The 21,185-nt window shown below is 36.1% G+C and overlaps 1 protein-coding gene across 2 annotated transcripts in view; it reads right to left on the bottom strand.

The window, feature by feature from the left end:
- Positions 1-21,185, bottom strand: part of LOC149551819 (2-oxoglutarate (2OG) and Fe(II)-dependent oxygenase superfamily protein) — a 221,255-nt gene that overhangs the window by 130,362 nt on the left and 69,708 nt on the right. The window lies entirely within an intron of this gene.

The raw sequence follows: 21,185 nt of genomic DNA, 5'->3' as shown, positions 1-21,185 counted from the left end.
ACTATCTAATTGGAAAGCCTTTTGAACTTCGGTTAGATCATCATGGACTCAAATATATATTTACCCAATCTAACCTCAATGCACAACAAAGATGGTTAGAATTTCTAGGAGATTATGATTTCGAGATCTGTTATATCATGGGTAAATAAAATAAAGTAGCAGACGCTCTAAGCCAACGGAGGCATATATCAGCTATGGTAGCAATAAACATTTGGGCTCAAGGAGCAAGTGCTATAGTGTCTACCGGTGATAAATTTAGCGAGGTCCATCAAGCACTTCATAGGGATCCTCAAGATCCCAGATATGAAGGACACCACCAAGAGGAGGATGGACTTTTGAGATATAAGGGTAGGATGTACATACCCAAGAATCCAAAAATTAGAAGCATGGTCTTAGGAGAAATTCATACTACTCCTTATTCCAGACACCCTAAGGTGACCAAAATGTTAGCAGATATCAAAACCTTTGTACATTTAGGAAGGGATAAAGAAAGAAATCGCAAAAAATGTAGCAGGATGCCTAGAGTGTCAGAGGGTCAAGGCAAAGCACCGGTATCCAACAGGGCTATTGCATCCAAATGAAGTTCCCGAATGGAAATGGCAGATAATTGTCATGGATTTTATTCAAGGGTTACCTGTGACTCAGAACAAACATAATACCATCCTATGGGTCCTAGATAGGTTGACTAAGGTGGCTCATTTCATACTAGGCAATCTAACACATGGAGCATCAGACATTGCTCATAATTTTGTAAGAGAAATTTATAGACTTCACGAAATTCCAAAAGAGATCATATCTAACAGAGATGCCAGGATAACATCCAAATTTTGCCAAACCTTATTCTCGGTTTTGGGAACCAAATTGAATATCATCTCCACATATCACTCTGAAACAGATGGTCAAACAGAAAGGGTGAATGAACCAAGTGCTAGAGGAACTCAAAAGGATATACTGCATGGACCAGTAGTACCAATGGGAAACGTCTCTTCCATTAGTGGAATTCGCATATAACAATTCTTACCAATCTGCAATTAAGATGGCGCCCTTCGAGGCTCTATATAGGCGTAAGTGCAAAACCCCTGTGAGCTGGAATAGGATCGAGGACCGAATCATTGTCGGGCCTAAGATGCTTCTAGAGATGGAGGAACAAGTAGTTCAAATCCGTCAAAGGTTAAAGAAAGAAAATGACCAACTAAAGAGCTACACAGATGCGAAAAGGATCCCTAGAGAGTTCTCAATAGGAGAAAAGGTTCTCCTAAAGGGTAAGCCACAGAAGAGCACCATCAAGTTAGGCAAGAGGTCAAAACTAGACCCAAGATATGTAGGACCATTTGAAATCTTGGAAGTCATTAACCCAGTAGCCTATAGAATTGCTCTACCTCCAACCCTTGCCAGAATGCATGATGTGTTTTATGTATCATACCTTAAGAAATATATAACCCATCATGAGCATGTCAATGATTGGAATCTATTGCAGGTGCGAGACCTAGGGGTGGTGGAAATAGAACCACTCAAAATACTTGAGGTGCATAAGCTTCACTTGCAAAATCAAGACATAAATCAATGCAAGGTTCAGTGGGACCAGTATTCTAAGGAAAATGCCACATGGATAGATTGTGATGAGATCTTCCAAAAGTTTCGTCATTTGTTTCCAAGAGCTTGAACAATGAAAGAACTCTAAATTATGTGTTTAGATTTTTGTTTTAGCTATAGTATTTTTTTTAAGTTGCAAAGTTCATCGGGGACAATGAAACACAAGGGGGAGGGTATGTTACGTCCCGAATTTTGCTACATTAAATAATCTTCTAGCTGTTGGAAAAATTCATGTGAAGTTAGTTGTTCAATAAATTTAATGAGAATAATGATTCATGTGAAATTGATCTATCGATAAAGTTGTTGCAATACTTTGATTCTTGTCAAATGGAAATTCGGTTATTAGTTAATGTTTTATGTGACATGTTTGTTAGTCGTTATGATGAAATTGGAAAATGAATATCTTAGATATTGAAAATGACTGTGATATTTTATTATTATTTCAAATTATTGGAAATATGTTTACCGGAATCATTTCCATTTTGCAGGAGCATGATGATGAGGGGAAGTGTTGCAAAAATGAGAATGAGGAATGGGACACCCAAATCCACCTTCAAGTATGAACCTAACCACCTCAACCAAGGACTAAACAGCTAGACAAGCAACAAAGTACAAGGGTGACCATGAGCTATCCAATTAAACTAAAACACTATAAAACTCATATAAGAAAAATTACCTTCATTATGTGGAAGACCTCAGTATATCTTGCAAATGCTATCATGTCTTAGTATAGTAATATTGTGTCTATACTCATACTTATGTGGGTATAAAATATGTACGAATGTATACATATATGCATATATATGTGCGTGTATGTGAATTTCATTTTTAGCATATACATATACATGTATGTATGTGTGTGTGTGTGTGTATATATATTAAAGTCGTTCAGGGAAGCATGAATATATAAGAACAACATTAATATACTAAGGCGTGGGTGTGGAGGATGCTGCCACCTTTACTTTTATATTTTCGATCTTGACCATGGTCATTTATATATTTATTTAATTGTTGGGTGGCCACCTTTTTTTTGCCATGACCCTTCTTAGGCATCCGCCTTTATGTTGATCATTATTTCAAACTGAATTGGAGACCTGTGCGATATTTCTTGTCACCTCAATCTTTATTTCATAACTAAGCATGCGCTGGTGACTTCTTGATTTCTTGGCTCACCTCTTTGAGGATGTTTTTATATATATTGCTCCTATTTCCTCTTGGGCGCTCTCTGTATACGTTATTGTTTTTTATAGAACTATCTTTGCTCGTGCTAAGTTCTTCTCAATCCCGTAACCAATACGGTGATATTGTGATTGAAGTATGTTAAACATTGTCAATCTTGTCAAGAAACCAGTGTATTGTGCTCAATCTAATTCAATTGCTGCTAATAAAAGCGGTGGCATCATTCTACATCAATTCCGACTATATCCAGCATGTCATTACTGTCGAATCAGGTCATGTCTTATATTCAAACATAACTAACCATGTTTATTTCATGTATTCTGAACTGTCGTTTGCTACAGAGTCAGCCTTGCTTGCTATTACTAAAAGCCATGATCAAATGGAGCTGCTAGATGTATTTTCCTTCCATTTATATTTTTCTCACAGAAGTATATATGTGATTGCTGAAGGGCTGTACATGTGATATGTTTGGAGTTCAATTGCACTTATGTTACCTTTGTCATGAGTACCGAACCATATAGGGATATATTTTATATATCCTTGAGATGGGAAAGCTGCTCTATACATGTAAGGAATAATATTTCAGAATAAAGACTTAACCTTCTTATGATGCCACAGGCCAGAATTGGCATGAAGATGGCAAATGTATAAGCACCTTATTTTAAATAGTTATCATGTAATGAACCTCCCAAACGATCATCCATCTAGACCAGCATGGTCAAGATGAAGGGAGAGAGTGGGAAGAATCTTGCAATGAAAGAAAAATATAATCAGTAAAAACATTCAAATACAACTAAAAGATAGCTCATGGAAATCCTTTGTATTAAATCTTCTTGTCATGTTGAGCGGTGGGTGATCGTGTATATAAGTTGCCCATCCGAAATCCTTGGCCAAGGTAGTTAATGGCATGTTTGCCACCATGATTACCAGAGGTCAAGGTGCTAGCAGTTGTAACATAGGCTGATTGGAAAGTGTCCACAATCTCTACAGCTGACTAGTCGACACTCTAACACCGGGATGCTCAGTGGCTAGATAAGGGTGTCCCAAGCCAACTCCCACCCTTCTTATCTTAACAAGTATTAAGTGGGGTTTAGAAGATAGTATAAGTACACTTGGACTGGGTTTGGAGATAAGGTTACTTCTGGTACTCCTTGATTTCACAATTTTACAAATTCATGCATAGGTAAAATTATAAGATAACATCTCACATTCTTAACACAAAAGAATGGTACCTATCTACTCTAAAACCGGTAATAAACTAGTTTCTTATGCTATAATATGTTTATACTTATCATACACGTTCTTTCTTTCTTATGATGTTAGATATGGCTTGGCATTAGATACTTAATCATGTTCTATATAGTGTCTTTAGGAGATTGGGTATATGGTTGAATTGTATCATGCTTTATATGTTGTTCTAAATTCATTATTTTCACTTTCAACGCCTTGTTTGTAATGTTTTGATTATTATTTGTTCTTAAGCTAACCCAGCTAACACATGATGCCTTATATATGTGTGTGTACTTTAATTGGTGTGTCTTCTAGATGAGGGGAGGCAGTCATAGTCATTTCTTCAGGAGATATATACAATGTCGCACTCCTCCTTCCTTGCCTATCACTATTTGTGTATATATGTATATATACATGTATGTATATATATATATATATATACATGTATGTATATATATATATATATACATGTATGTATATATATATATATATACATGTATGTATATATATATATATATATACATGTATGTATATATATATATATATATATATATATATATATGTATATATATATGCATATGTATCGTATATTGTCAGTTGGTGATGCAAGTGTGTACAGGTACCAAGCATCGACTCCACCTCGCCACACAGGTTTGAGCACGCCTCAAAATCCTTGAACCAATTTGTAAAAAGAGATGGAACCATGATCCATATAGGCATCCTTATATCCTTGGAAATATAATAGGAAGTTAGTCACCTAATCTGGGGATTGTGTTTTTGTCATTTCTTTTGATGGTTTGATCAATGGATTCTAGTGTTTAAAATTATGTGTTCATGATTGGAATATTTGTGTTTTCATATAAATTGTCTATGATATTTGTTTGGTATATTTACATAAACATATATGGGTCCACACATATATACCTATATAAATATACATCATTACATAGTTAAAGTATTTAATATTTGTGTATGTTATAAATTATTTGTGAGTGATTTATCTATACACTTAGATATAAAGAGAAATATATTAGAATATAAAAATAAAGAAATTAAAAGGGATAAAATAAAAAGCATAAGTATTTAATAGAGTTATAAGATGCATTCAAGAGAAAAAAACAATGTGTTAACCATGCGGAAGAATATGAGATCAAAACATAAACACAATAATGGGCATAAAAAATGGATTACAAAGCACCAAAGGTAGCCTTAATTTACCCCTTATTTATTCATTATATACCTAATGAATAAATGGAATAAATGAGACCATTTATTCATTATATACCCCTAAAATAGCCTTAATTTACCCCTATATACCTAAACAACTTGTAAAATGGTAGTTAATTACATAAACTAAGGTAATTTCGGATTTTGAAATTATTTTTATTTAAAATGATGGTCTTTTTTCCTTAAAGGGGTATGAAAGCTATTCAAGAACATATATATGTGGTGTAAAATGTAAACGTGAAGGGAGGGGAAGGCTGAAAGGTAGAAAAGAGATTGGTTGTACTTTTTATTAATATTTTTCATGGAGAAAAATTAATGATATGTGAGGGAGAGATTATGAGTATAATTCTTTAAGGAATTGTAAGTTTATTTCCTTTTTGAGAGAGTTGTGTGTGAGAGTTTAAAGGGCTGAGAGAGAGACTTAATTTTGTGAAATTGATTCTTCTTCAACCATGGAGGTTTGTTAAATTGGAGTGGGTTTGAATGATGCATCTCAAGTAGATTTATTTTACTCTATTTGTCTCCTTGCTTCGACTTCCACTAAATTTTCGTATTACAAAAGAAAAGCAAACAAGGCTTCATATTACACCAAAAGAATGGCTTGGTAATGGGGGCGGCACCCATACATGTCAAGGAGCCTTGAGGCACATCTCTTGCAGGCATACACCAAAAGAACGGCTTGGTAATGGGGGCGGCACCCATAGGTGTCAAGAAGCCTTGAGGCACATCTCTCACAGGCATACACCCAAGCACCAAAGATTTATGACCATTGATGACCCCATACAAAAATGTGGTCGCCAAGGCACATCTCCAGCATGCAAAGACATATATATTTTGTCTTGTCCCCTTTAATCTCCTCTCTTCCCTTTAATATCCCCTTTTTGGATTACCCTAAATCTAAGTTATCGGATGTGCTCCAGTCCAGATGCATGCTCCAAATGTGCACGGGATGGCCATTCCACACTATGGATGTGCGACAAATGCCTAACCTGCACATCAATAGTGCACACCAAGGCACGTCCACGCACAAACCACTAAAAGTGACTTGGGAACTCATAAAGAAGTGTTTCATTTATTTATTTTTTTGGTCAAAAGCCTAAAATTGCGCTTGGTGAGGCCATTCAACCTAAAAACATGTCATTTTGTTAGTGCTTTTTCTCTCAACGGAGTTTTTCTCCATCTTGGCATTTCAAAGGGTATTGATGTGTCACCAAATCCTCTACGTAAATGAAAAGAAATATGATGAGCACTCCTCACTTTGCAGTTACCATTGAAAGCTCCAACCTTTGTCAAAGGCTCATCACCAACAACTTTGAAATCAAGGAATGGCTCCACTCTATAACCCCGAACAATTGATTACGCAAGGACTCTGGTAACCATCTCTAAAAACCCAACCACAAAATCTCTATGAGGAAGCAAATTAGTCCAAGTATCAACAATCGCTGCCACCAAATGCTTAATGTCACAAGAATCTCAGATGAGCATAGCCTCAATGACTATAAATGATCCAAACAGAAACTCCAGACTCTCAAGCAAGTACTCAATAAACAAGTTGGTATGGTAAAAGCAATATGAGCCAATATGAACTTGTCCTTCTACAACCCTCATCTAATCACTGCGATTGCAGCAACAAGTTGGTGTCCAAACTCAATTGCATGTGATGAAGTGACAACTTTGCTTCTAGCGGACAGAAACAAATCAACATGAGAATCATATGCCCAACTAGATGACACTTTGTGATTCCCTTGTGAAAGGCTGTATTATATTTGAGTTGGTGAAGATCATAACAAACACAACTCCACGGTAAGCTCCTCAATCTGTGACTGAGACTCACAAAGGGCCAACTACATGCTCTCCAAGGAGTCCATAGTCACATCTAGCTCATGAGTGAGCTCCTCTAATTGATCCTCCTTTCCCCTTAGTGCATCATAGCAAGTGCAATCTTACTTGAGAAGGTAATCCCTATTAGCAAGTAATTGTAGATAGTTGTATTTCATTATTCTGAAGGTTTCTTGAAGTGCATGGAACTCTGTCGAGGCTACTATCACCATGCTCATCTAATGTAATGTCCCCTTTTATGAATATAGATTTAATAATAAATTAATGAATAAATAAATTATAATAAATATTATTATTTAATTAACTATATTAGTAATAATAATATTATAATATATCATTAAAATGATAAATATAATAATTAAATAATTAAAATGGTATGACATTTAACAATAATAATACTATTTCATAAATAATAAATAATAAATAAAATATAACTATAATTATAATAAAATAAGTATAATTATCAATGTAACACTTGTACTAGGGTACATCGAAACGAGATGCCAAGATGGCAAGGAGATGGTTGGGGGACAATAGGGGGGTAGGGTGTTGGGGGGAGCAAAGGGTGTTGTTTAGATACAAAACCCCTAGAAAGTTATTTGTACAAGGTACATAATCTGCAATCTATTTACTTGTTTCAAATTTTAGGCATAGATTAATTTTTTTTTTAAATCTTGCCCTATAATTTGAAGAGAGAATTTCCTCTCACTATTTGTCACAAAAATGGCAACATAAAATGCTCTCAAACTTGAAAAGGTTTGCAAAATGCATTGTCATATAAGCTCAACTAGACAGCAGCCCAAAAGAAACCCTTGCAAAGAAACCTATTACAATTCGAAAGGAGTTGTGGAATCAGTTTTGTAAGCCATTTTTAAGCACTCAACATATAGTATATTTGGTTGAAGTTTTCACCCACAAAGAGTTTCTCTAAGGCATCAATGTCTCATTGTTGTTCAAATCGATCGTATTGCTCTTATCTTTCATTACATTTATTTAATTATTTTCATCATTTTACTCATGATTTAAGCCTAATAGAACCACGCCACGTGTTAAAAAAAATATTAAAAAAATGTTTGTCGTTCATTTCTGGGCGAGGAAGCCTGTGGATGCTCTCAGGTGCCCTGTGGGTGCCATTTGAATGCGTCTGGGTGCCTGAGACAGACATCTATCCACATCCGAGTGCCTATGAGTGGCTTTCGGGTGGCACCCACAGCACACCCATCCACCTATAGCACCCGTCTGCATTTGCTTCCACATCTAGCCTCCAAGAGGCCGAATCAATAACTTAGGTTTCTACAAGGATGATAACATCCCTATCTTCTGCCATAGGCCCCACCCTAGGACATCTTCTCCATAGATAACCTGTATAATTCCAACTTACAATACTTAAGCAATCCCATGGAATCCCTAATTACTACTTCTCCTTCGAGAAACATTCATTGATTTGGGCTTTCCCAACCAAGCCAATTTCCCTTGATTTCTTGTTGTTTTCACCTTTTCCCGCTCCTTTCTTTGTTCTTCTTGCAGGGACAAAGTTAGATCTTCATCCAAATAAAAATATGTGCCTCCAAGCACCCCTCTATTTTGTAAGAATGATGTTCTTATCCTCTAATTTTTCAAGGTAAATCGTATGCACCTATCTCCCCCTCTATCTAACCATTCACCAATCATGTTTTCCTGTTGAATACCACCCATACACTTCAATTGATCTCTAAGAAAATCTCTCATTATGGTGTTTGTTTACTCATTTTCTTTGAAATCTTTCACTTCTTTGACTATGATATTTTTTGCTTCGCCCTGCTTGTCCTGCTCTTCTTTTATTTGTATTTTCACTTGTCGTTCAATAATCTCCTTTTGTTTGTCTATTGATCCGTTAACTACCTGAGACAAAGATCTCGCTTCTTCTATTTGGGCTTTTAGTTGAGACTTTAACTTCCATATCTTTCATGCCTTCTTGAATTTTTTTTATGTGTTATGGCCACTACATTTTTTGGATTTGACCCCTTACTTCTAACTGATCTCCATTGCTCCAGTTCTTGTTTTATGGTTTCTAGGTCTTGCTGTCCTATCTCCATTTTCACATGCATGCTTGATATTTGCTCCTTAAAAGATTTTGTTTTCCTGCTCTATCTTACATGTGTACTCTATTGCTTCGTATACATTGTTCTCTTCTTCCCAATACCTCGCTTCTATAGATTCGAGCCTCCCTTTTAAGTCCATGAGCTCCTCTACGTATAGTTTTGAGGATCACAGTAGTGGTGTTTTAGTTAGGTTGTCATAATTTTATCATCTTGTGACTTTTTAGTGTTGTCTGCTTTAGCCATTGTGCCTGTTTCTTCTTAATGTGTAAATGAACCGGAGTTCTTGCTTGCTTCTACCTGTTTTTGAGTCCCCTCAGTCCCCTTCTCCTCCATCTTTGTTTGTTCCACACTGGATTGGCCAATACTGTTTGAGACACCAATCACACACGGAAAAATCATTGCAAGATGTTTCTTATGCAATTGTTAAAACTTTTGGATCTCAACATCTTAAAATTCCTTTGTATTGTTTTGCATTTACCAATATCAACCATTTGTCTGTATTACCTGCCTTTTTTTTTGAAGAAAAAATCTAGAATGACAGCCTCCCAAACTTCTGCTAAACCTTCTTGTGTTACCCATATGTAGTGATGTTGTGAGCCTATCTATTTTCTCTCTCATAAATTAGTTACATCCCTCCTGATATAGGGTGTTTAGCATTGGACTCAACAGTTGAAAATTGTTGTTGAAACTATACTGCCCATTATGCTTGATTGAAGCAAAAGCTTATTCCCTGCTGCCAGTTGAGAATCTTTTGTGGTGGGTTCATGGAAGACCATTACTAACTTTATCTTTGACTCACTTTGACAGAGCCCCATGCTATAACATGCCAGGCATAGTTTAAGCTTGAAATGTTTTTGAGTTATGGACAAATGTGGTTTGTGCATTATCCAATTTTGTTATATTTGCATTCACTATGTTTAATATTATTTTTGCAATAACAGTGCATGTAAATACAATAAGTGAAAAATAAAAAAGCAATAGGTAAAATATCAGATACACCCATTGGGAATGTAGATTTATGCTCCTTGTTTTCCTTGTGGACCTGGTAGAATATTGAGATGGGTCCATGTTGAAATTTGTGCTCCTTGTGTTCCCTGTGGACCCGACAGTCTTTGGTAAACCCTAGTCATCGTCATTGCAATCCCAACATTTGCCTTTTGCACTTCCTCGTAAACCCTCTACAATCTCTAGTATTAGGATAACACGTAATGTGAAACTTATCTTATACTGTTATCCAACTTATGTATCCATGCCCTGGCCGTAAATTTACCACTTCCATCAAATACTGGCAAGGTAAGTTTGTTCATGGCATGCTTCAAATCCCTATTTCGGCCCCTTGGCCTTCTATCCTATCTAACTCTAACTATTTCCCTTCACTGTCCCATATACTGAATAAAGCTCAAATTGCCTTAAAATTACCTAAAATAAATCCCATTCAATGTGCGTGGCCATGATGTCTTCAAGAATAGCCAGTATTTCTCCTGTATTACAATCTCAGCTTCCTCATTATGTTCAGAAAACATGGGCATCAAGGGTTTGTCTATGGTATGAGTGGATTCTCTCACACCTCCTTGTGTCTGACGGCACTACCACCCTCACAGTGATGACTTTGGGGTCTTCTTGGGCCGGTATTCATCTGTTGTATTGCTTTTGTAAGCTGCTGCAATACATTAGTAACATGATCTTGTCCTTCTCTAGGGACTCTCAATGTTTCTCTTGCTTCTCTATCCACTTCCTCAGCCTGATTTGCAGCCCTCCCACATTGAATGGACTCCTACAATCTCAGATATTGTCCTACCTTCCAGATTTGGTAGGAGTTTCCAAACTCTTTGTGGTTCCTTGTTATATTGATGCATTCAAAATGGTCACCAACTAGGTAGCAGGTTTGTCACTTTGATACCACTGAAATGTTCATGTAGTTAATGAGCAACAAAGTTCTGAAGTAGATATAAAATTGTGATATGTTTTCTCTAATCCATTTGGATAAATAGAATTAATGCATTTAAACAAACATTTGGGTAAAAGATATTTATTTCTAAAGAGCCAAACTGAAAAATCTATTTGATTATAAATAAGTGTAGTGTTCTTCAAAATGTGTAAGGTTCATATAATATAAGTTTCTGCAATCTTAGACACATCGAGCCTTAATCCCACTGCTATGTCTCATAGACTTATAACTACAGTAGGCATTACATTACTTGATTCAATTGACCACTCTGGATGATACTTAAATGGAAACATTTTGATACTATTAGAAAGAGGCTCATGTAGTATTCGCAACTGCTCGTGTCAATGCTACACCAGCCATATACCCCAATATTGGCAATCACCACGATGTCATCCTATAGCAGAGTGTAAGGCAATACACCTCCCAATTAGACTATGTTTGATGCTCATCCTAGCACAACCACAACAACAATATTTTGTCCCACCGTGAATGACAAGGACAAAATGTTCCCTTCATCGACTTGATAAATGATGCCAACTATCCTATTCTAGACAGAGCCGACATGAACTATCTTTCCCCAAAAGATATACCAGCAGTGTTGTTTCACATTAAAACTCACGATCCTCACACACAGTTGTGACTAGGATGGGAATTCAAATCACAATACAAAGGGTTCCATTCAATAATTTCAAGCCAAAAGCTCAAATATAGAGATTACCTTTTGTAATTAACTCAGATTATAATGCCATCTACAGCCTTCTTGCATCCATTATATTCATCATTGGTGGGAGGGAGAGCACCAATTACCAAAGGAAATGCATGCACAATAGCCATAAGGAATCTCTGTAGAGATTGACAAGGAATTTACAACTAGGTGAAGCCAAAAGGTAACTTCCCATCATGCTATTCTAAGAACAATCTAGTCACCATTGTGACTTGGTCAACCCCTACGCACTCATCTACCTAGGGCCTGTGTAAAGAGTGTTATCCAAAGTTCAATTGAGGCCTCCACATAATCCCTAATTTTGTTTTGTACTTGCCTATCGGGAAGCATATTAAGCTAGGAGCAGTTGTTGACATTCAAGTCAGGTTGGGGGACATGGCACAAATCTTGCATGTAAAGTGCTTGACAAAATGTCAAACATCCAAAATTAATAACCCAAATCAGTTTTAAGACAATATCCTAAAGTGGGGATATTACAGTGGTATCAGAGCAGTTTCTTACCACCTTGTTATAGTTTGACTTAAAAATTCATAGAGCTCACGTTTTTTATTTTTAAGTAAATAGCACTCATAAGTTATGAGTTACTATAATATTGTAGGAAATCCAAGGAACAAATTGAACAGGATCCCATCAGGAAAGATGTGAACAGAAAGCTCCTCTACTCCTTAAGGCCTATCAAAATATGTCAGGTGTTTTTAAAGTGCAATACTCTCTCAGTAATTTTTTGAACTGTGTGGTTATCTTAAGGCTTGACAAGATTGGGATGGTAAAGTACGTTAGCAGGGTGTTTAAGGAGGCAATTTCATCTAAAGAGAATGCATTAAGCCATTAATGCAATGTGAGAAGATATGGTAGAGCTACTAAATCAGATTATGGAGGTGGTTCTACTTCCAAATTCAATGATCAGGTTAGAGAAACTCCCATAATGAGCGAGAATGAAATGAGAAGACAAAGTTTATACTTCCAAATTCAATGATCAGGTTAGAGAAACTCCCATAATGAGCGAGAATGAAATGAGAAGACAAAGTTTATGCTTCACTTGCCAAGGTTTTTGGCAACCTAACCACCAATGCACAGAAAATGAGGTAAAGGAGATTGGGGAAGCCTTAGATGTATTGAAGAGGAGTCCAAGATGGAGGCAGATTCAGAGATGCACATGTTGCATGAAGACAATGGGATTCATTAGTCACATTATTTTGAAGGACAAAGAGGATCCGATGATGAAGCCATTGAGATTGAGACTTATACACATGCTGATTTATATTGAAGCCAAACTATTGAGCTCAATCATGATGTAGATGTGTTAGTAAATGACAAAAATGTTGTGGAAGGATCTATTAGTGTTGGCACGCAAGTTGGAAATGTCAAAGATGAGGAATATGCAGGGGATACAAGCTCTAATAGTTCTGATTTACATCACAAGAGTGAAGAAACCAAGGCGGTACCAATGAGTTGTCACATGAAGGTGCTTAAGGATCAGATACTAATGATGCATTCTATGTTGAGGATTCATATCAAAATGAGTCTGGTTTCTCAAATAAGACCTTGGAAAATAGGTCATAAGCTAAGTTGTCAGTTCAGATTCTAGTACGGATGCAATTTTGAGATTTGGGTTCTAAATTTGTCCAAAAAAAATTTGACCTAGGTTCGGGTTCATTTTGGGTTCATTTGTACAAGATCTTCTTTGTTTCAAAATATCTACATATGTAAAAATATGTTCCAGCAAATAAGTTCATACACCACTATGCTGATATTAAAGAAAATTAGCAAAATATAACACATATTAGCAATTTAGTTTGAATGACGATAGATAGTACAACACATAGGCTCTCATCATGCAATTATGTTGAACAGTGGACTCTTGTCATCTATAAACTACAATATAGTTTAATCACTAGGTTTGTATTTCATGTAAAAGTCCAATTACTAAAATAAACAATGACAATTTTATCATAACTAAAAGCTTCACCTTTATCAACAAATACTTCTAATAACTCTATCAAGCCTACTTAAGGCAAAAAGAATTCATATTCTTTCTCTCATCCTTCAACACAGATTTAGTCTCAAGAAAAGCACAGAAGATACGAAATGCATAGCAGTTGCCGCAAGCATCACACTAAGTTCATGAGAATTCGTGTATGCTTTCCTACGAACAAGTTTTGTCGTTGGATATGCATAGCCCTCTTAATTTTCATCGCAATCATGTTGTTTTTTATCATAGTCAAATACTTAGCTTTCCATCTGCAAAAGCCACAATTTTATATGTAGGAAGTTGTTATTTGCTAGTTGAACCTTACAAGCAATGACCTGCTCACCTCCACATTACAACTCACCATCATTTTGCGCGAGACAAATGACCAGATTGGCGTGTACTAGATAATCACCCAAATTCGTCACCTAGCTAGTTGAAATCCTATCCAGGTTTGTACGAGTGGAAAAAAAAGTCACTCAAAATTCTTCTAAAGTCGACTAGGGTCCTAGTTGATATTTTTGCAATGAATGTCTCAGTCTGCAATCAACTTTTGGGCAATTTCAAATCAAATTCGAATGTCTAGTGAACCCACTTCCATCTCCAGGTCTCAACCGACAAATTTGGCAATTTAAGTTATAAAGTGCATTTAGTGGCATTAATCCCAAGATAGTGACTTGGATGGAAAGGTACTTAGCAGCAGTACCTTAGTCATTCATGTGAGCATTGATGATTACACACAAGATTTCCTATCATGGGATGAGTGACATAGATAGAGCCTCATACCACTGTGCAAATTTTGGGTCAAAACACTTTCATGGGAGTCATTGGTTTTAGAGTTCTCATCATTTGGTTGGGCAACTTAAGGCTAATGACAACATAATTGCCACAACCATAAAGCACTTTGATGTTGCTTGTCCAATGTTCACTACATTTGGTTGGGGTACTCCTATGTCAGATGAGCACGGATATAGTGGTCTTTCCCTGGTAGAGTTCAATGCACTTCGAAAAGCCATTGGAATAATGAAAATAACTATTTACAATTATTGGTTGATAGGGAATATCTTCTCAAGTGGGATTGCACTTGCTATGATGCCTTGACGGTAAAGGAGGAGGAGGTAAATGAGCTAACCAATGAGCTAAATGGTTTTGAGCACGCTAAGGATGTGGCTACACCAATCACAATTATAGGTGCAATTGATACAAATAGGATGAATGCATATGTTGCGAGCTGATGAGAACCACATGTTACATCAGGTTCTCATGTAGTTACTTCCATCACAAGTGTTGTTAGTAATGAGTCAAATGACAAGGGTTATATTTAGAACTCTGACAATCAGCCATTGACTACGATGGAAGCTTTTTATCATGATTGTATAAAGAGGCATAATCATCACTTCTCTCATCCACACATGAAGGATTTGATGATGCATTGGTGTGGATTGGCTCTGAGGATGTAACATCCTTTGTGGGATGGGTACTCACCATCTTCATTACATAGAAGCAGTAGCTGCAAGTATTTGACTCCATATTTGGTGGGGAATCACTTGCAAAGTAAGCACGTCCATGAGAGTCTAGCAAAGGTTAGAGATAGTTATGATGTTGTAGACACCTACATGATTTGTATCTCTACGTAGCAAATGGAAATGAGTTCAATTTTCTTTAGGACCCGAATGATGACAGAGTTAGCACTACAATTGGGTGGGTCCCATTGGTTGGCTTCGCCACTTTTGGAATGGTGAAGTTGAGATCAAAGTTGAGCAATAGAAGTCAGAGGATATTCTTCTTGGCAGGCTTCAATACAGAGCTTGGATCCTTCCTATGTATCGGGATTTCAAGATTTCAAACAAAGCTTACTAAGGAGTTTTCCAAAGATTATATAGTGAGTATCTATAGTTTTACTTTTCATCCTCATATGCATAGTTCAATTGTGCATGTGTTAGATAGCATGCATGACAACTCACCTTGTGCAATGTTTGAACTTGTCAACCTTCCAAGTTGCTTCCCTTTGAGTTGTTTCCACCTACAACACCTATTGTCAGTATTGATTTGATTTAGAAGGTACTGTCAACTATTCTAGTATTGGTGTTACAAGGGTTAGTTGGTCTCAGTAGGGACATTACACAGCTCTTCCCTTGAGATCCAGGTGTACAAATGTGTTATTTGCTTTTGAGATTGCTTGGGGTTAAGCAACTTCAGGGAGGGAAGACTGCAATGTCCTCTTTTTGAGATTATACGGTTTATGATTTTATTAGGTTATTACCTTGACCCTTGTAGGCTAATTGTTATCGATAGAGGGTCTTTAAAGGCAATTACTTGGGCATTTGATGAAATTACTCCACTCTAGTGCTTTGCTAGCTTCTAGATTTTGCCTTGTTAGTGGTTTTTGGGCTGAGTTTAATGGATTTATTGTTTATTGTAACTGTGAATGTTAGAGAGGGACCCTATTATTTTTAGTAACACAGTTGAATGTGGAATGGACACAATGGTTGACTCCCAGGTTCAGACGAGACTAAGAAACTATGATTACTTATGGAGTTATGTAATTATCAATAAAATGGTTAATTAATAAACTGTAATCATAATAAGGGATTAAAATTTGCTTTATGTGCAATGAGATAATGACCCTCAATTGGCACTTAAAGTACATTATTAATTGCTTAAAGTGAGTAACTAAGAGGAGGAGATGATATAAAGTTTTTATTGAAAACCCAAAAGTAGATTTGAAAGTGGTTTTAAACGTTATTAAAAAGATTGGATTATAAAAAGGTCTCAACAAGAAAATAGATTCATTATTGATGATATTTTGACTTATGCTTTTTCGAGTTCTTGCTTGGAGAAGGAACCAACTAGGTTTCCGCCATATTCAATCATTGGGAACGAAAAATCTCATTGATCCCCACTATCATATTGTGAAAAATCAACTAAAGATTGCTTAAAAGGTTGGCTACATACATTCATATATGAGCTTAATTGGTGAAGTTTTGAAGATTTTGGACAAGGGTTTGAGCATTTGTTTGAAGGTTTATCAGCTGCAAATCCCAAATATTATCGATGCAATTATAAATCAAATTACAAGCATTTTCTTGATAAAGAATTCATTTGCTCTTGTTATTCATCCTTTCAAATGGTTCCAAGGCATGTATTACCTATGAGTTCATTAATTGTAACTCCTATATTTTTGTTGTATTGTTGTCATAGATAATAGTGTATATTTTAATGAACTGGGTCATCATTGTATCATGAAAATTATAAGTATTCAATTTGGTATAAAGATCTGGAATTTTCAACTGTGTATTTTCAATGCAATTTCAGTTTGGAGTTGGATAAATTATTATTGCACTATCTTTTACTTTCTGTATTATATTGTCATATCAAAGATTGCAAATATACCACATTCATTCATCAAAACAAACACTAACAAGGCAGAAAATTTGTATTCACAAGAATACCCCTGGAGAGGGTTGTTATAATTTATAATGGTATCAAAGCATGGATGTAAAGTGTTTGACAAAATGTCAAACATCTAAATTTGATATCCCAAATCAGATTTGAGACAATATCCTCATGTGGAAATACAACATTGGACTAAGGTAAGGAAACATTTGTATACCCATACATCAACTGATTATGCGTGCTCCACATAATCAGGAACTACAAATATAACATCAACAAAAAGCAAAAATTGTAACTAGCTTGTTTGATTCTTCAAGGATGAAGAAGGGTTGTTGAAGGTGTTGAAGTTTGTAGCTGCGATAGAGGTCTTTACCTCTGATTTTATGAGATAGAAATATGTTTCTTTTCCGTTATGGTAATCTTCAACTGAAAGAGATATTTGTGATTGTAATAACTTAATATTATGTAAAAGTACATCTGTCATACATCATGCAAAGAGGCATGTGTATGAAAATATGAACTGTTGAATATGTAGAAATATGAAGGGTCTAATTTTTGGGACTTAAAAGACCTCCGTGTGTAAGATGAAGACACTTATGCTATCTATTTATATGATTGTTTTGTATACTGTAAATCTATCAAGTGGAAAGCCTTGTACTCGAATATTTTTATTATCAATAAAGTGATCTTTTCTTGTGTGGCTAGGTTTTTTCCCTTCATTTTAGAAGGGTTTTCCCAAGATATTTCTGTGTGTCTCTTGTATTTGTTTGGCTCCTTCTCTATACTATTATTCTTTGATTTCTTGGCCCAAAATTTAACATGGTATGAGAGCTAGGTGGATAACAGTTTATAAAGAAATTATTTTTATCTGCATATTCAGTTTTTTTAATGCTTGTCTACATCATTCAGTTCTCATAATGGTTTTTGTATGATTCTTGGTGTTGGATTCTTATTCTGAGATTCTAATTATTTCATGGAATTTTGTAGTTACAATTTTATGTCTCAATCGATTATAATGGGTTTAGGAAATGCGCCTGTGATTCAAGTTAATTTTCATATTGTTTGATTTTAATACGAACATTGAAACTTATTCAAAATCAAACTTTCGTTTGCACATTTGCCCACGGAATTTGAGATCAAGGTATGCAATTGTTTTTGGTTGTTTTTGTTCTTCATGTTTGTGAAACTTTTATTTCTCAGCATCATGTGTATGTTTATAGGCGTGATGCCAGTCTTTGTCCTTTGTTTACATTGATGCCTCATATGACTATATTTTTTCTTTTCATGGAATAGAAATGGTGAGGTTATATGCATTAGTTTCCAATGCTACTAGCATCACAAGTTCTAGTGTTATACCATTTTTTCTTAAAGAGGATCAATCTGGAAGGTGTCATATTTGGACTAACATTTTATTACCTGAGAACTGTGCATTTGTGAATGGCATTATTGCAGGTGAAAACATGACCTACATCGCTAGTACTCAACTTCCAAGAGGACTTCCGATGGTTGGAGAGGGACCTCTCATATATGTCTAGCTATCTACATGTTGCGGAAGACCAAAGTGTTCTCAGTGCTCTTATCGTTAGAAGTGAGCAATATAGAAGATGCATAAGTCTTCACCGCTGCTACAATTTTGGCATGTCTCCCTCTATCGATTCCCTCCAAGAAAGATCTTCACAGGAAAATTAATGCATTCATTTTCTAACCGTCAAGAAGATGTTATGAATATAGTTGTGTGTGGTGAGGGAGGCCATCGTAATTGGCAAGTTCAATGCATGTTCGGGATGCTATTCACATTCTGTATATGGCTTCTGGTTCATCGTGCCTCTCTAAGATTTTGATAAAAGCATTGTGGATTTTGTTGAGTCATCTATACCATAAGCTATGACTTATCATTGGCAACATCTCATTCTAAAGCCATCATTGTTTCTAAAAAACCTCCACGAGACTTATGTTTCTTTTATAACGTCTCTTCGAGGACACGATGTCACTTCAAGACGTGTTGGATTTGTCAGCTTATAAGATTTCTCCAAATCCATTTTGTTAGAACTGGCTGCCAATTTGCCCCATCGATTACTGTGTGAAGTGAAAATATTTGCAAGGGCATGCAAATTATTTATATCTTATTATCAATTTTTTTGTTTTTTACTGTCGAGTTGCTTGTGTTGTGCGTCGTCGGAATGGGCAGCCTATATGTGACTCTATGTGCTCCACCTCCTTCATCTTCTAAGAGTGAATGACATGGTACCAATATGGTTTTGACATGATTTCAAGCCATAATTCCTTAGCTTCTTGTCATTGTGACATTTATGAAGGGTAAAAAGCCTTTGTCGTCAGTTATCGACAAACATATGTGTTAATTGTGTTTGGAGATAACACTTGAAGTACCTCTCAAAACATGGTTGTTGTTCACGGCTCAGCTCCTATCAGGGGATGTAAGAAATCATTATATTCTGTGAAGAAACATCTTTTTAAAACAGTCTCTAGCAATTCTCGACTCAGCCCCTGTGTGAAGCATTGGCTGATCAAATCTGCTATTTGCAGATCGTCTTTGCTACGTGTCTCACCATTGCTATTGTCAATGCATACGAGCCTCCTCTTCCTACTTTGCAGAAAATTCTGCCTTGGATTATCCATTTTTCTCTAGTCTCATGTAGGAATCATCAATGTCATCATATTGTGACGATTATTTGTAAGGGTTCATGAGATCACTGCTATTTGTGCAACCTATGATGCATCAATGAAATGATGAGAGATTTATGAATATGAGGATGTTTCAGCTTCAAGGGGAGGCATCATCAGCTATCTTCATTTGATATTCAAGAGGGAGTATTTATGGAATCCTTGCCAATGTTCATATATTGCTAATATTTTAGTATGGTAATTCTTTTGAGACTCTTAATGGGAACGAATCTTAGTTGAGATTGCATTTATTGCAAGTTATGAATATCTCCTCTTAGGGTTGTAGGGTGTAACAAATAAGCATTGAGATGAATATTGTCGCGGTGACACATATTCAAAGGAAGACTATTTAGCTTCAGAGGGAGATTACATAACAGAGGGAGATGTCCAAACCTTTTGAAATTTTATGCAATAGTCAGTCATCTTATTGTGGTGATTAAAAGATATCCCTGCTAAGAGAGAAGAAAAAATCTCGGTTACGAATGCATTCTTCTCTAGGAGAAGTTTGAGGTGAAACAAGTAGGTATGGTGGACCACCCTCTACGAGTAAGAAAGCCCTCATTCCACCCTCTGCAAGTAGGTATGGTGGACCACCCTCTGTGAGTAGGCATGGTGGAAATGGATTCTTCTCTGGGAGAAATTTGAGGTGAAATCCCTCGTTCCACCCTCTTTAAGTAGGTATGGTGGACCACCCTCTGCAAGTAGGCATGGTAGAAATGCACTCTTCTCTGGGAGAAGTTTGAGGTGAAAGCCCTCGTTCCACCTTCTATGAGTAGGTATGATGGACCACCCTCTACAAGTAGGCGTGGTGAAAGTCGTGTGAGATTCCATTCTATGTGCTTATGAAGTAACTATTGTGGATTATGTTATGTTGTGATAACATATGTTATGTTGTGATAACATATGTTATGTGAATTTATCAGCTCTGGTAGCAGCTATGTGTGCATGCCTGACTAAAGATCTCTCTTGCTAAGAGGGAGTGTTGAAGTTTGTAGCTGCGATAGAGATTTTTACCTCTGATTTTATGAGATAGAAATATGTTTGTTATCCATTATGGTCATCTTCAGCTGAAAGAGATATTTGTGATTACAATAACTTAATATTATGTAAAAGGACATGTGATATATGTTAGGCAAAGAGGCATGCGTATGGAAATATGAACTGTTGAATATGTGGAAATATGAAGGGTCTAATTTTTGGGACTTAAAAGACCTCCGTGTGTAAGATGGAGACACTTAAGCTATCTATTTATATGATTGCTTTGTATATTGTAATTGTAAATCTATCATGTGGAAAGCCTTGTACTCGAATATTTTT

Source organism: Cupressus sempervirens, chromosome 6 (assembly GCF_028749045.1).
Source record: "Cupressus sempervirens isolate cs-2001-9-10 chromosome 6, ASM2874904v1, whole genome shotgun sequence".
Taxonomy (NCBI): Eukaryota; Viridiplantae; Streptophyta; class Pinopsida; order Cupressales; family Cupressaceae; genus Cupressus; species Cupressus sempervirens.
This window is presented reverse-complemented; position numbering and strand designations above follow the sequence as displayed.